Source organism: Struthio camelus, chromosome 4, assembly GCF_040807025.1.
Source record: "Struthio camelus isolate bStrCam1 chromosome 4, bStrCam1.hap1, whole genome shotgun sequence".
Classification (NCBI taxonomy): domain Eukaryota; kingdom Metazoa; phylum Chordata; class Aves; order Struthioniformes; family Struthionidae; genus Struthio; species Struthio camelus.
The window spans coordinates 30,716,792-30,724,924 of NC_090945.1; the positions used below are offsets into that span (position 1 = coordinate 30,716,792).

Genomic DNA, 8,133 nt, shown 5'->3' on the forward strand with positions numbered 1-8,133 from the left:
AGGAACAATAAGGATAGCAAAAAACAACCTAAGGAAGTTATGTTTAGATATATATTATGAAAATGTTCTGGAGTTATATGCAGACTATACATTAATATTTTCCCTGTCAGGAAGAATTTAGAAATCTATGTGCTAAACAACAGGCAATTTTTTGACATCTGATTTTTTTTGTATTTATATAATATTTAAAATTGCTTTAATATATTCTGAGTTTTGATTATCAGATAAATTGTAATCTACTCCTCTTCCTTTTCTTCAGTCATTCTTCTGTTAAATTTAAAAAAATAAATTAGAGTTATAATATTCTAAAAAAATTTTTTTAACTGTTTGAAAACTTGCAACAAATAAAATTGTTATTCTAAAAATGATCTCCAACTCATACGGCTTTTAGTTTCTTAGTATATTTAGAACATTACATTTGTTATTATATGCCTACAGTTATTGCTGAAAAAATCAGCACACACAAGCATAACAAATCTGCAAGGGAAAATTTTTGCATTGGTAAAGCTGGTGGTACAAAGGATTTTTCTGTCTGTCACTACCAGTATAGTTAAGTCAAGCCTGGCTAACAAAATGAAGACAGGCAGCTTACATCATGGACTAATACAGCTATAGACTTTCAGATTCAATGGGACTATCATGTGCCATCGCTCAGATTTTAAAACAGTACGTAATTATGAGTATCAATAGTTTATAGAGAGCTCTGTCTTTCACTTAGCGGTATTTGCATTTCAACCATAATTTTCTATCAAAATAGAACTTTTAGTTGCTTGCTGAAGATTAGTAGCTAGAATATAAAAGATCACAATATTCATTTTTTTTCCAGATGGCAGTTTCACATGACTTAGTTTCAAAAACTGATTCGACTAAAAATTCCTCCATATTCAGTATTTGAAAATATCTACATACTGTTTATTTCAGTCCCAAATGCAATATTCTTTTAAGCACATCTGTACTACCATCTACTGGAAAGGTGAGTAACTAAGTATCAGCAATCACTGTTTCCATCTGCTACAGAACCCAGATTAAAAAAGAAAAAAGACCCTTACATTTTCCCACGAAAATTACATCTTTATGTTCACTTTACGTTGTTCTGACTCTAGAAATCTCTCCTTGGTAATCTTTTACAGTGATCAGGTTGAACTAAGGCTGGGTAGTTTTCATGAGGATACACTTCAGCCAAAAGAGAGGATATTCTTTATCATTTTCTTAGTACAGCGTATTGCATGTCAATACTTCTCCTATAGTTTGTGAGATAAATAGAAAGAGGATATTCTGTGTGTGTGTGTGTGTGTGTGTGTGTGTGTGTGTGTGTGTGTGTGTGTGTGTGCAATTACATTTCTCAGGCAAATAAGGGACTCAGAGAATCCAACATAGCTATGCGTGGCCAGAGACAGGTACTATGCATGTTATTTTTATATGCTTCTGGACTGCAAATCTCAAGTTACACTTTCTCACAGTCCTGTTACGCCACTCCAGGATATCCTGAAACAGCTTGGCCAAGACTGGTGAACCATATTCTTGTTTAGTAAAGTGAAGAAACATCTTCTGAAGTGGGATTAGACTACTTTTTTTCTGTTTTAATATGTAACGGTCTTTGTTCTTAGCTAACCAGCCACACGCACATGCACACACACACAAAGGCAAACACAATAGGTGTTCTGCAAATAGTACAGCTGGATACCGTCAAGAGACTATATAAGTAATCTCTAGCTGCCTTGTGTGTTACCAGCCTCCTAGACAATTGTATCATTTCTGCTGCTGGCCACACACACCACCGTGTTACCTGCTTCTAGATAATTCAGTAATATTTGACACTGATTACAGACTTTTCTGCCATTTCATTCTTCAAAAACATGCACAGGCAAAAGCAGGGGGAGATGAGCAGGAGTGTAAGATGAGTGTACATAAATGAAAAGCAGAGGATGGCAGCAGCGTTATTAGTTTCATCTGGAAATGAGGAAATGGCTGTTCTCTGTACATCTATTTAAAACTGTATTTAGAATACAGCCTAAGAATTATTTTAAAAAAGGTCATTGCCTTGTTCTTAGGCACATCAAGGACAGCTAGAATAATCATTATTTGTTAAAATAACATTTAGATGAGAAACTATTAACTGTATATACTGTTATTAGCATATATTATTTCAGCACATGAAAAGCAATGAAAAGTGCTGTAGAGGAAACTTTTAAAAATATATTTTACATATTAGATCAAATTGGTAGCAGCCCAGATAGATAGTGTTTACCTTTGCTCTTTTGCCACCTACCAATGAGTGGAAGAAGGAACCCTGCCTTTCATCAGGAAGCCATGTGAGACCCATTCTCTCTCATCAGAAATCAGTCCAGCAGCTGCATTTTGTGTCTCTGAAAGCTATGATAACTTATTTCCAAAAACAAGACATGTAGTCCTTCTAACAGAATGCAGCCTGAACGCCTTCAACGTACCTTCATGACAGCAGGATAGAGCCTAACCTTCCTACTGTCAAACTGGCTTTCAGAAAACAATAAGAGAAGAATATGGAAAGGAAAAATTAAAACAAGCTAAGCAAGCACACTCCTATCCTTAACATACTTTGCACAATCCCTGCTGGATTTTCATCCGTTCTGTAGCATCCTACCACACAGGGAGAGCACAACACTTCATGCTGATTAACAGATTTACTGTTTCGAAGTCTTCCTTTGGCCTTAAACCTCCTGTGTGCTTCTGTTCACACTGGCAGTGTGGAGTTCTTTCTGTTCCTAACCTGAGGCATAAGGACCCTGTCCCTGATGTTAAAGAAAACATTGAGGTCCATTCAGTCCATCACTCAATCTCTTTCCTCCTTTTTACCATCTCACTCTTGCCTTGAATTTGTCCCTCATCCTTTCCTTTGCTCAGATTGGATTTTGCCCATCAAACTAAATCTTTTCTTGCTGCACTGGCTGCTTTCTGATAAAGTTGCATGTCCTCTCCTTCTTCAGTATTCTTAAAATTAATTTTTGAGTGATTTTTAATCCTATAAGCTACTTTTTCCAAGTCGTCTTTCTTGATTGGCTTTCTTTGTTCTCATGCTAGTGGTTCGTCTAACAAAATATTGTAAAAAAGATTTTTTTTGTGCTTGGTAATATTCACCTGCCTTTACTTCTCACCATTTTCTATCATAAGCATTCTTATATTCCCTAAGGTTTTAGATACCAAATTTACTGGAAACAGTATTTACAGATGTAATACTGTTCCGACTGATAAATATCTCTAATACTGTCATTTTTCTTTGGCTATATTACTTGTGCAGGAGATGACTTAAAAGTGTGATTTTTTTTTCTTGATATGATCTCTAAAAATGATATCTCTTTCAAAGACTTCCTCAAGACTCACCTCTGCCCTAAGGCCTACAAAATTCTAGCTGTTAATCACGCTGAGGGAAGTGATAGGCTGTAGCTGTAATTGCCTTCCTTTTCTTATTTCTTTTTGCTAATTAAGCTAATTAAGCATTATTCTCTCTCTAACATTAAGTGAAAGAAACACCAGCAACATGTAATTAATAGTTATACCAGTTCTTCCCTCTCTTTATTTACTTGCACATTGTATGTGTATTTCCTATCCCTCTTTTGCACCTGTTAAGATTGTAAACCTGCTGGATCAAGGTTTCCTTTCTTCTTCATTGTTTGCACAGCTAACACAACTGCTCTCTAAACCTGAGGGAGGCTTTTGAATACTGCCATCAAATGAAGGCAACTACTCTAATTTTCCCCTTTTATTTTTCTGTGTTAGAGAAGAGAGAAGAGAAGAGGAGAGGAGAGAAATGCGATGACATTATCAGGTTTGTCATAGGCTTAAATACATGTCTAGTCATACTTGGGCTGGTTGTATCTGTTTAATGTGAATCATTTTACAAGAGGAGCTGTTTGGGAGCTGTTTGGCTAATCTGAGCAAGGATTTGTACAGGAATGAAAAGAACTGCTGTCCGAGAGGGGGATTAATTTATCTGAGAGATTCCAACATTTATGTGGTTTTCACTATAGTCACTTCCACCATGTAAATGGGAGCATGTACATATGTAGTTTCCAATCTTCTGATAGCAGTTTGGGACTATCCTCTCAGAATTGTTGACAAATTTTTGACCTCTATATATCAATGGTAGTTTTGACCTAACATGGGTAAGTATTAATATAGAAATGCAAGAACCAGTAAAACCCCATCACGTTCAGAACAATTCTTCCTTCAGGCACAGGTATAAAGTAGAAGAACACAACCAGCAGGTTCCACCCACAAAAAAAGCCCTCAAACAAAACAAAACAAAACAAAAACCTTAGGGCCCATTAAATTCTAAAATGTGGTTCTGCAACTCTCTACTTGAGTGGGGGGCCCAGCAGGAGGAACAGTACCAAAACAACACCCTACACCCACTCCTGGGCTGCTGCTGAATTCATGAATATTGCAGAAACATTTTAGCTTAATGAAAATGAGAGTGAAAAAAATCAAATAAAAGTACTGGGTAGGAAAAATAGTCCTCTAAGCCATTCACAGTATGAGGAGAAAAATATAGAGAAAGTGAAGAGAAGTCCTTTTAGATTAGAGAACCTTTGAGAGTAGAATGACATGATGTGATCCTGTCATTATTAAAATTCATTGTTTTTAAAAATAGTACATTTTTGTAGCTGTTTTTGAGCCAGGCATGTAGAAAAATGAGGGAAGCTATTCTTCAAATTACTAATTTCTGAACGTTAAATCTACCCTGTTCATTGTTCGTTACGTGGCAGGTGTGGGCAACTGGATTGAAGAGTGAAGAGTGCCACCATCAGGATGACTGGCGAAATGGAAGCAATTTTGTGAAGGCTGCTATTCCCTCCTTTCCCAACTTCAAGGTTTACCTGCAAAAATACTTTCTGAAATTCTCTTATCTAATTTTATCTAAGCAATTAGCCAGAGCTGATTGATTGTGTTACTTCCAGGAGGTGGGGATGTGTCAGAAAGCTCACTCTTTTGTTACTCTCTCAGCGTCACAGCACTCAGTCTTCTCAGTCTGAGGTCTTCTGAAGTTTTCCGCTTGTTGTCTGTGTTGTCTTTTGACTTCTCCTTTCACACAATGGCAACTAAATCAGTCCTGGCCTCTTTTTTTTATTTAGTTTAGTTTTTGGATGACGGTTTTGGTTTCATTTATTGATAAGCAAGAGAATACGCAATTGTTCTTTCATTTAATATTGATGGAAGGCAGTCAGCCCACTCGTCATCTTTCAGTGAGGGCTGTGGCTATCCAGAGATCAAAGAAAAACATGTGGAGAGCCACCTTAACAATATATTGTAAGATCTCAACAAATATGGCAGTCTCGTCCTTCACATCTCGCTCATGTTGGGACTTCTTGAACTCAAAGGCACACAAACATGTTTTTATTCTTTCACAGAAGAAAATAAATAGGCAATCAAATAAGTGAATTTCATTTAAAAGTTCATTAAAAGTGAAGCATCCTGCAACAAGCTGAGTAACAAACTACATCTTGCCTAGGGCAACAAGCAGAATTTATTTACTTTTTGTCCCTTTATCTTGTGTCAGACTGTGATGGATGGAGTGAGTAGAGATTCTCCACCAAAATCTGACAGCTGGTGTCATTCCAAATTAGACACAGGCTATTACTAATGATCAGTTTATCCTATGAATTTAGTCTTTCTGACTGCTTGCAAATTATTTGTGAATTGGTTTTGATTTTTCATGTGCGTTTTGTTTGTCTAATTGATTTTTGTTTGAGATACTGTTTGTGTGGAGAAATGTTAAACGTGGGAAATTCTCATTTATCTCTATAAGCGCTATGTAACACTTTTTAGAAAACTCATCTAAACAAGAGGTGATTTTCTACTTAGAATTTATTCACTGACATATTTATTGAGAAGTTGGTTTGCAAACAGTAAAGTTCAAATTATGACAGAGAGATCTGCAATATGAAGCATTCAACAAGTCTTTTTGAGCAAGTATCCTCAGCTCTTTGCTTCTGTGTGGACGTTCCTGCAAATGAAACCTATCTATCAAATACATATGACTGTACAATAGAGAAAGGTCATTGATCATAGCAAGCAGCACAGGAAAACTAAATTTTCTTTGCAAGAACATATAAAAATAACATTATGCTTCATTTGTGCAAGTCTAATTCAGAGATCTCTTTTGCCATATCAGTTTCTTTCAGATTTGTCAGCTTGCTAGACACTACTTGACAATTTCAGCACAAGAGAGAAATTAAAGAACATGTAAAAATAAAATAGCAAACCCTTCTTAAGTTGATACTATTCCTTCCTGATATGAAAGGGATCGTATCTTTTCTATTTTTGGCCGCAGATGATTTAAAGGAGCATATAAATAGTAAAAATCTTTGCAACATCTTTTTGTAACTTACTATTCACTCCCTGTCTCCTCTCGGCTCTTTCTCGAAGGAGCAGGATTCCGTCACATTTGATTTTATATTCTAAAGCTCATGCTTCTCATTTCTGACCAAAAAGTACAAGAAGCAAAGAAAGGCTGAACAATTTGTGTTGTTCTATATTATTTAGATGACTATGTACACATGAGGAATGTCACTGCAGTGCTAGGAAAATGAACTTGATAATCTGGAAAATTTTTGCAGAGAGGAGAGGCTGCTCTCTCTGCTTTCTGTAGTTTGCTTGAACCAGTTCTTTTCCTTACTTACTCTAGGTCAAGTTTTGTTCAACTGGAGTCTTTCAGGACTTGTATACTTCCTTTGCTTCATATTTCTCACAACACAGAATTCATTTTCATCATTAATGATCACGCTCATCAGGACAAATAGTCCTGGAATAAAGCTTTACTTTCCTGCCACTGTTTTTCAGTAAATGGAACATCCTGTCTCTGTCCCTATCCCCCTCCCCTCCCCTTTCTATCTGGAATAAAAGAAAAAGCCATTCTCTCTATCTAGTTCACAAGTGGTACCAGTGTCAGAAAGCTCAGGAGACTTTTGTCTCATCAGGACAGAGTGGTCTGTATCAAAAGTGACTCTACTGAAAATGGACTTTATTTGTGGAGATCTCATAAGCACATCACTAATCAAAATGGAGTAATTGCTCCACCAAAGCAGCGTTCATATAGAATATACATTTCAATGTGGCTGAGCTTGAGAGGGAAGATTAAGCGATTTCAGGAAGGGATATGCATGATTCAACACCGAGTAAAGGAATAATCTTTGGAGAACATAGAAAAGTGGCTCTTCTCAGAAGTGTAATTTCTGCTGTGTGCAAAATGCATTAACGTGAGAAAAAGGGGTTGTGATAAAATTCCACAATACTGAAGCCACGATTGTTTTTTGCTGTTGTTCTGATGCTTTTTGTGTGACATTAGTATTTACTACCGTACTGATTTGCATTGTATGTCAATATGCATGCATCATTCTATGGCTTCCATGAATCCCATTCCTCCCATTTTTCAGGTGCAACATTAGCTGGATTGGGGCTGCCTCCATTCAAGGCTGACAAATTCAGGAATGATTAAGTCATCCTTCTTTTTCAGTATATATGGAAACATCTTTGCTAATGAAGAATGATCTATTGCTCTTCATGTACTTACAACATTAATGTAGCTGTCATCCTCGCGAAAACTGCACCCTCCACAACATCCCAGTGATACAAAGGAATACTACTATTATTTTCATTTTACAGACGCAGAATTGCAATAGAGAGACAAAATGACTTCTTCAAGGTTATACAGTAAGTCTACAGAAAAGCAAGGAATTATCCGAGATTTCAAAGCTTCAGGCTAGCACTATAACTATTGGACCAAACATCTGTCTTCTTTTCAGGAACATACAGCATCCTAAATAGAGAAGTGACACAAATCCTTTGAGGAAAGAAAATTAATCCTAATGCACACATTTCTAATCTGTATATAACATTATACCAACCACAGTATTTTCATTAGTACATTTCTGAAATTTTAAGAAGAGTATCAAATAGCAGAGAAGCTCAGAATCAGTTGCTAGTCTATTTTATTATTTAAAAAAAAAAAAAAAAGCAGCAACTCTCTAGCAAAGTAGGGAATTACCTGAGATTTCAAAGCTTTAGGCTGGCATTACAGCTTTTGGACTAAATGTTCATCTCCTTTTCAAGAACCTTCAGCATCCTAAATAGAGAAGTGATAATATGCTACTACAAATT

General features: G+C 36.2%; 1 long non-coding RNA gene across 1 annotated transcript; it reads left to right on the top strand.

The window, feature by feature from the left end:
• Positions 1–859: 859 nt before the first annotated feature.
• Positions 860–4,822, top strand: LOC138067081 (uncharacterized). The gene is made up of 3 exons (XR_011140738.1): positions 860–973; positions 3,754–3,802; positions 4,743–4,822. It is a non-coding gene; the product is annotated as an uncharacterized lncRNA (long non-coding RNA).
• The last annotated feature ends 3,311 nt before the right edge of the window (positions 4,823–8,133 follow it).